The sequence below is a fragment of the Camellia sinensis genome, chromosome 6 (assembly GCF_055761805.1).
Source record: "Camellia sinensis isolate YWXY chromosome 6, ASM5576180v1, whole genome shotgun sequence".
Lineage (NCBI taxonomy): Eukaryota > Viridiplantae > Streptophyta > Magnoliopsida > Ericales > Theaceae > Camellia > Camellia sinensis.
The window spans coordinates 193,596,089-193,604,439 of NC_138966.1; the positions used below are offsets into that span (position 1 = coordinate 193,596,089).

The 8,351-nt window shown below is 34.2% G+C and overlaps 1 pseudogene across 1 annotated transcript; it reads left to right on the top strand.

The window, feature by feature from the left end:
* Positions 1-5,873: 5,873 nt before the first annotated feature.
* Positions 5,874-8,005, top strand: LOC114308029 (serine/threonine-protein kinase AFC2-like; annotated as a pseudogene). The gene is made up of 8 exons (XR_014331894.1): positions 5,874-6,060; positions 6,486-6,512; positions 6,608-6,761; positions 6,875-6,923; positions 7,017-7,131; positions 7,358-7,449; positions 7,576-7,732; positions 7,838-8,005. The product of XR_014331894.1 is annotated as a serine/threonine-protein kinase AFC2-like (transcript).
* Positions 8,006-8,351: the final 346 nt, after the last annotated feature.

The window sequence follows — 8,351 nt, forward strand, 5'->3', positions numbered from 1 at the left end:
ACCACTAGTATTTATCAGCATAATTCTCTCCTCCTCTTTAAATTGTTCCGCTCTGAACATTTCATTTTTCATAGCAAGTCTTTTTTTATCATGAAGAAGCCTTTGTTCCTCGTGTCGAAGTCTTTGTTCCTCCTGAACATATGCTTTCTCCAGGATTTCTATTTTCTTCTCACTATTCTTTTTATTATCGTCCTTTTTCTCAGTTAGTATGCGAAGTCATACAATCTCCACTCTTTCGTTTCTTTATCCGTTCTATTTCAGCATTCCTGCCTATTGGTCTCTCCAAGTCTACAAAGGTATCATGTGATCCATCATCATCCCCTAGATTAACTGTATCTGGATTAGAGGAGGGGATGGTGGTCAATGTTGGCTTTTTTGTTGATTTTTTCTTTTCACAACCCTTCATCTATTTTGCTTGGAACCTCAACAAATTCCAACAATGATTAAACTGAAATGAACTATTATGCAATTCTTGGTATAATAGTTTTGCTTGAGAGATCTAAAATTAAAATATAAAAGTCAACAATTATAAAAGAGTAATAATTGCAAAATGTATAATTTTTTTAAAAAATTATAAATTACCTTGTCTTGTTCATTTATACCACTTTGATGCCTTGATTCAATTTGGGCAAAAAATCCACAAAACTTATTGTGCCAAGTTGAACGCTTGACCACCGATGCGTTAAAGAGTTCACATTACATTCATGATTGGAGGTCTTGTGTTTGTGGAAGTACTCATATACTCTTGACCAATATGTCTTATGTTTTTGCTCATTCCCATACACTGCATCCAAGCTAGTATTAAGCCATGCTGATACAATGAGATTGTCTTCATCTATAATGAAGTTTCCACCACGTGATCCTTTAGTATTGGATACCATTTGAGGTGAGAATTGAGTTGTTTCAGCAGGTATTTGAGTATTTTGTTTCAAATTTTGACCCATTTGATCTTGTGAATCCATAAAAATTAAGTCGTTAAAGTTGGAATCCTCGTGCAAAAGATTGATGAAGTATTTGCCTCCTTGTGAATCCATCCTTACATATTGAATAGAAAATACAAATAGAATTCAAACAAGAGCTAACTATTTTTAACAATTTTAAGTGCAGCATATGCAATAATTCTACTTACTACAAGCCCATAAACAAAATTTCATAATAATCCACAAAAACTGAAAAGTCATTAATAGGGCATTACCTTAATGAACAACTCTTATATAAAATATTTATTTATATCCAACCACAAAGTCATAAACTAGAAAAGTCACACATTCTCATATAAATTTCTTTAAACCATTGATTTCTTCAATTTTTAAGAAGTAAAATTGTTTGCAATCAAATTCTCAAAGCCCTCATATATATAAAATATCTATTCCTATTAAACCACAAACTCCATAAACCAGTAAATTAAAATAGATTTTCATATAAATTTCAAATTACCATCACCAAAACCAAAGCATCACATATATATTTGCAAGTTTTTGGTCTCTATTTGGTGAAAAAGCAAAGAGAGAGATACACACTACACAGAGAAGTATAATAGAAAAAGTAGGGTTTAGATTGGGAACAATACAAAGAAAATACATACCAGAAATTGCTTTTAGTGATAATGATGGTGAGAAAGAGTGACCTATATTCGTGAAAGAGATTCTTGAGAGAGTCTTTGGCTGAGTTTTGGCGCCCTCCAGTTTCCCTTCGCGCCTTCTGCTATAATAAAATAAGAATTTATCAATATAAAGAAAGCTACAGTGACTCCCTACAAATAAGGAGTCACTGTAGCAATACTTATATTTAAGGGTTGGATAGGGGAACTGTTGGGGTTGTTTTTTGACCAAAAAAAACTCTTTATTATAGCTAAAAAGGTAATAAGGATATTGTTGGGGATGCTCTAAGAGCATCTCTCACTACAGGAAAAGTGGGTTTATGAGACGGAACTATTTGCGACGGCACACTTGCCGTCTCAAAAACTTTTTGAGACGGCAGAAAATGCCGTCTCAAAAAAATAGAGTATTTGCGACGGCACCATTTGCCGTCTCAAAAAAGCAGAGTATTTGCGACGGCACCATTTGCCGTCTCAAAAAAACAGAGCATTTGCGACGGCACTATTTACCGTCGCAAATACTCTCATTTTTTAAGACGGCAGATGGTGCTGTCGCAAATACTCTGCTTTTTTTAGATGGCATTTTCTGCCGTCGCAAAAAGTGACTTTCGTGTTTTTTTTTTTTTTGTCTTTAGTGAATATTTTTAAATTTTTAAATATTTTTTTTAGATGCACCTTACTTAGTTATGAAAAAATATTTTTAAAAATTAATAAATACATAAAAATACAAAAAAAAATGTATTGAATTATTGTATTTTTGGTATTTAGTGAATTTTTAAAAGGTTTTTTTTACAATTTTTAAAATTTTTAGGTGGATTTATGTTAGGTGTGTCTAAAAATTAAAAAAAAAATACTTAAAATATTAAAAAAATTCAGTAAAAACAATATAACACGGAAACACAAGAAAGTATAATTTTCTTAAAAGAGTTTTTAGAAAACTCTAATCTAGCGTAGTGATTGTGGTTTTGAGACAGCTTCATATATATACAGTCACAAAATGGTTTGAATAAATTCAACGGTATTTTTCTGTCGCAAAAAAAATTAAAAAAAAAATGTCGTCTTACTCTTTTGATATAACATTTATCTTTTCATTCATTTTTTCATCTTCCTGTCTCTCTGTCTCTATCTCTCTCTCTCTCTTCTCTTTATCTCTTTCACTCATCACTCTTCTTTCTCTATCTGTCTGTTTCTCTCTCTCATTTTCTCTCTGTGTCTCTCGCCTATCTCTCTTCTCTCTATCTCTCTCATCTGTTTTCTCTCTCTGTCTCTCTCGCTCATCTCTCTTCTCTCTATCTCTCTCATTTCTTTTCTCTCTCTCTCTCTTATCTTTCTATCTCTCTTGCCCATTTCTCTTCTCTCTCTATCTCTCTCTTTTTCTACGTCTCTCTCTCGCTCATCTCTTTTCGCTCTATTTCTCTCTTTTTTTGTCTATCTCTCGCTCATCTCTTGTTTCTCTCTCTTTTTCTATCTCTCCTTCTATCTCTCTCTCTTTCTTTCTCTCCCTATCTCTTTTTCTCTGTGTCTCTTGTCTATCTCTCTTCTCTCTATCTCTTTCATCTATCTTCTCTCTCTCTTCTTTTTTTCTCTCTCACTCTCTCGCTCATCTCTTTTTGTCTCTCTCTTGTTTATCTCTTTTCGTTCTTTTTTTTTCTATCTCTCTCTCTGTCTATATCTTTTCACCCATTTTTTCATCTTCCTCTCACTCTTTTATTTCTCTCTCTCATTTATCACTCTTCTCTCTCTGTCTGTCTATTTGTCTCTCTCTCTCTCTCTCTCTCTCTCTCTGTCTCTCATTCATCTATCTCTTCTCTCATCTCTCTTCTCTCTATCTCTCTACCCATCTCTCTTCTCTCTATCTTTCTCACCTCTATCTCGCTCATCTCTCGCTTATCTCTATGTCTCTCTCGTTCATCTATTTTCTCTCTATGTCTCTCTCGCTCATCTCTCTTCTCTCTATCTCTCTCTATGTCTCTCTCTCTCTCTCACTGTGTTCATGTTGCTCACTCTCTTCCTTCCGTCTTCTCTATTTATTAAGCTCCCTCTCGATTTATCGATCCATTACAAGAAAATGTACTTTTAGCGACCACTTTGTCTCTTTCTCGCTCACCACTCTGTCTCTGTTTCTCTCTCTCTCTCTCTCTCTCTCTCTCTCTCTCTCTCCTCTATCTGTCTCTCACTCATATCTCTCTCTCACCACCCATTTCCTCTACCACCTTTACCACTACTGCAAACGTCATTTCACTGCCACTACTACTACCACGGTCGCAATTTCACTTCTACGACTACCATTACTACTACCATCGCCACCACTCCACTACCACCACTACCACTATTGCCACTATTACCACAACTTCACCACTAATCTCCTTCGCCATCATCATCACCACCACCATCATCTCTTATCCACCACCTTCACCACTACTGCCGCTTCCTCTCCTCTACCACAAAATATTACCTCTCTTCTCTCTCTCACTCATCACTCTTCTCTGTTTGTCAGTCTTTGTCTCTGTCTTTTTTTCTTTCTCTTTGTCTCTCGCTTATCACTCTTCTCTCTATCTCTCTCATCTCTCTATCTCTCTTCTCTTTCGCTCATTTATCTTCTCTCTATCTCTCTCTCTATATCTCATTAATCTCTCTTCTTTTTCTGTCTCTTTTTCTGTCTTTCACTCTCTCTCTTTCTCTCTTCCTCTTTCTCTCTTCTCTTTTTCTCTCTCTCTCTCCCCCACTGTCTTCGTGTTGCTCACTCTCTCCCTTCCGTCTTATTTATTTACTGAGCTCCCTTCCGTCTTCTCTACAACTAAATTACTATTACCATCGCTACCACTCCACTACCACCACTACTACTACCATTACCTCTCATCCACCATCGCTATTCTATCTCCTCTACAACTACCACAACTTCAGCACTTATATCCTTCACCATCACTACCACCACCACTATCACCTCTTATCCACCACTTTCACCACTACTGCCACTTCCAATCCTCTACCACAAAAAATTAGTTCTTGATTTTTAGTAACAAAAAAAAAAGGGTCACAAAATTTTTTTTTTCATTGACCACAAAAAATTAACTTTATTTTAATAGAAAATATTATCCCTACTTCTACCAAATAATAAAAAAAAATATAATATTTTTTATTTTATTAAAATAAATATGAAACAAATAAATTTTCAATCTTATTAAATGAAAAAAAAAATTCATTAACTAAAAAAAATTATTTTAATAAAAAATAATTTTTTTTGGCAACGGCATCCTCCGTTGCAAAAAAAAAATCATTTTATTATTTAAATTTTCATTTGTAATGAAAAAAAAATAAATAAATTCATTTGTAATCCCCCCTTTCCATTCCCGCTCGGGTTTCCCCCCATCCCAAACTCAAAATCCCCAATCTCGTGAACCCAAAATCCCCAATCTCAAAATCCCTAATCTCTTCTTACGTCTCTCTCTCTCTCTCTCTCTCTCTCTCTCTCTCTCTTTCTCTCTCTCTCTCTCCTTCTCAATTTGTTTCAAATGCTAATTAGGATGATTCACGATCGAGGAGGAAAAGGAAGAGCAGGAGTTCTAGGCGTAGAAGTAGGAAATCGGAATCAAATATCAACATACATACATACAGACTTGTTTGAATCGTCAATCAAATATCAACCAATCGATATCGATGGCTTCATCTTCGAATTCCATGGGCAACACTTTCAGAGCTCGAGTCCAGAAGAGCTTCGGGTCTCTCATCATCATCATCATCATCATCGCTAAGCCCTCTGTGGTCTCTCACCGACGACGAGGTTGGGAATGTGACAAGGTTGGGAATGTCATTAAACAAAATTTATATCTTGAAATTTTCTGTGGAGCTATATTGGAAATAAAGAAATGTAATAATCGGAGACAAAAAAATTCTACATGTTTGATTTCTTATCGGAGGTAATCTTTGCATCTAAAATCACAGTATCAAAATTAGGATAATATGATAGCATTTGATTCTGTAAATTTGTAAGCTTGATGTGTTCCTCTCTTTTTTCCTTTTTTCCTTTTTTTAAAAAAAAATTGATTTGATTAGCTAATGATGATATAGAATAGAATTGTTTCTTATTTTTTGGTTTTGTTGAAACATATATATATATATTTTTTTAATTTTTATGTGATGAAGTTTCATTGGTTATTATTTTGATATGATTTTGATGATTGGTGAAGTGTGTCGTAAAGGCTCTAATGCATCAAGAGGTGAAAAAAAATATTTTATATTGAGTGGAACATGAATGAATACCTGTGTGTAGGCTCAGCTAGGAATGTTTTGTGCACAAGAGGTTGGAAATGTGACAAGCTTTGCAACTTCAAGGGCACCCTCAGACCATACTAGTTCCTCTTTGTTTGTTAAGTGAGTGGCTCGAAATGGTTCTCCCCCATGGCGAGAAGATGATAAAGATGGACATTACATATTTGCGCTTGGCGAAAATTTAACTTATCGCTGTAACTACACTACCATCACCAAAGATATTTTCATTTTTCAATTCACTTGATCATTTTGTGAACTTTGAAGTTACTAAAATGAACATGCACCACCATTGCTTTTTTTTCATTGATGTGGTGGTGCTATCATTAAATAGGGCTTTTGCCTTATAAAGTTTTTATGCAAGTGACTGAAAGCCATAAGGTGGCTTTCTGATGTGACCTATTGAAATCCTTTTAATAGCAACTTTTGCATTTGATTATAGCTCTACTTTCAAGGATATATGCATAATTTTTTAATTAAACAAATCCAAGGCATTATTTTTGTCTCAAAACTCATACTAAGCAGGTTGTTTGATGTGTCTAATATTGTTATATTAATTTTTCTTCATTAGATTCTTATTTGTTTCTGATTGTACTTGTGTGGCTTTGTTGTTTGGGTGCAGATAAGATTCACAGCAAGATGGGCGAAGGTATTTCTTAATAAACATATTTCTATTATAATATTACTGAAGTTTAATTCCAGGCTCATCACATGTCTTGTTTTTGTTGATCTATTTTTATATAGGCACCTTTGGCCAGGTCTTGGAATGTTGGGACAGAGAAAGGAAGGATATGGCTGCCATTAAAATTGTTCGTGGTATTAAGAAATATCGTGAAGCAGCTATGATAGAAGTTGAAGTATTGCAACAGCTTGGGAAACATGATAAGGATGGCAACCGGTGAGTTTTATTTCATGAGTTTAATGTGTTTCAATCTCTCACTGCTATTCCTCATGTTTTGGTGGGATTTTGTAAATTCTGTGTCAGTGGTTAAATGGGTTTATTCCTTGCAGTTGTGTGCAAATAAGGAACTGATTTGACTATCGTAACCATATCTGTATTGTAAGTATATAATTGATTTGGTGGGTTAAATTCCCCAATTTCAAGAATGTTTTGGGGTTAAGACTTGTGGATGGATTCAAATGGCTTTAACAGGTGTTTGAGAAGCTTGGACCAAGCTTATACAAATTTCTACAGAAAAACAATTATCGCTCATTTCCAATTGATCTTGTCCGTGAGATTGGCATACAACTGTTGGAATGTGTAGCATGTGTGTAGTAATTACTTGGACCAGTTTCTTTAAATTCATCATATTATTTTCCGTTTTCTGTTTTTACTAGGTTTGGTTGGTGATAGATGAAAGCTAACATTAATTCATTTCAATTTTATTTTTAAGCTGCAAATTCTTTTATACAAAGTTCTGCTAAAGATTTTTGTATTTAGTTAGCTTCCTCATCACATGCATTAATATTTGGCTTTATTTCTCTAATTTGCAGTTATGCATGATTTGCATCTGATTCATACGGATTTGAAGCCTGAGAATATTCTTCTAGTGTCTTCAGAGCATGTTAAAGTTCCAGATTACAAGGTAATGCATTGTTAGGTGGTTATTTGAATCTTTCTTCTTCTTGTCTATTTATATTGTACATGATGTATAGTGGACTTTCTACTGTTAACTTGTGTTGAGACCTTATCTTGTATTCTATGTGAACAGGGTTCCTCATGATCGCCAAAGGATGGTTCTTACTTCGAAAAAGTTCCAAAATCAAGTGCCATCAAGGTAATTGATTTTGGCAGCACAACTTATGATCGTCAAGATCAGAGCTACATTGTATCAATTCGACATTATCGGGCACCAGAAGTAATTCTGGGTATGCTATTCTCAACTGCTATGGCTTATCTTTCACGTTTTTCTGATGTACCTTTAAGACTGGAAGACATATCCAATTAGTAAATTTTTTTTTATGATTGTCCAGGGCTTGGGTGGAGTTATCCTTGCGATGTTTGGAGTGTTGGTTGCGTCTTAGTGGAGTTGTGCTCAGTATGTTTGATGATGCTTGTACTAGTGCTTTGGTAGTCATAAATGATTTTTAGAGCATGTTTTGTTAACATTAAATTCTTTGTGCAGGGATAGGGTAATATTATGTTTAGAGCATGTTTTATTAACATTAAGTACATTTTAAATAGTAGGAATAGGGTAATATTATGTTTTTTGACAAAGTCTAAATATATAATTTAGTTTATTCTCCGTAAAAGCTTAAGATATTTCGAATGTTTTTTCCCCCCTCCTTTGATTAGAAAAACATTATACAGACAAATAGACTTTTACATAGTACCAAAATAAAAAATAAAAAACTTAAGAAAAATTATGTTGCATTAATTAATGGTTGTAAAGATGTCCTCAAATTATGGGTTTGTTTTTTGAGGGTTTATATATATATATATATATAAATCACCAAATACGTTTCACACAATAAACTCCACCATATT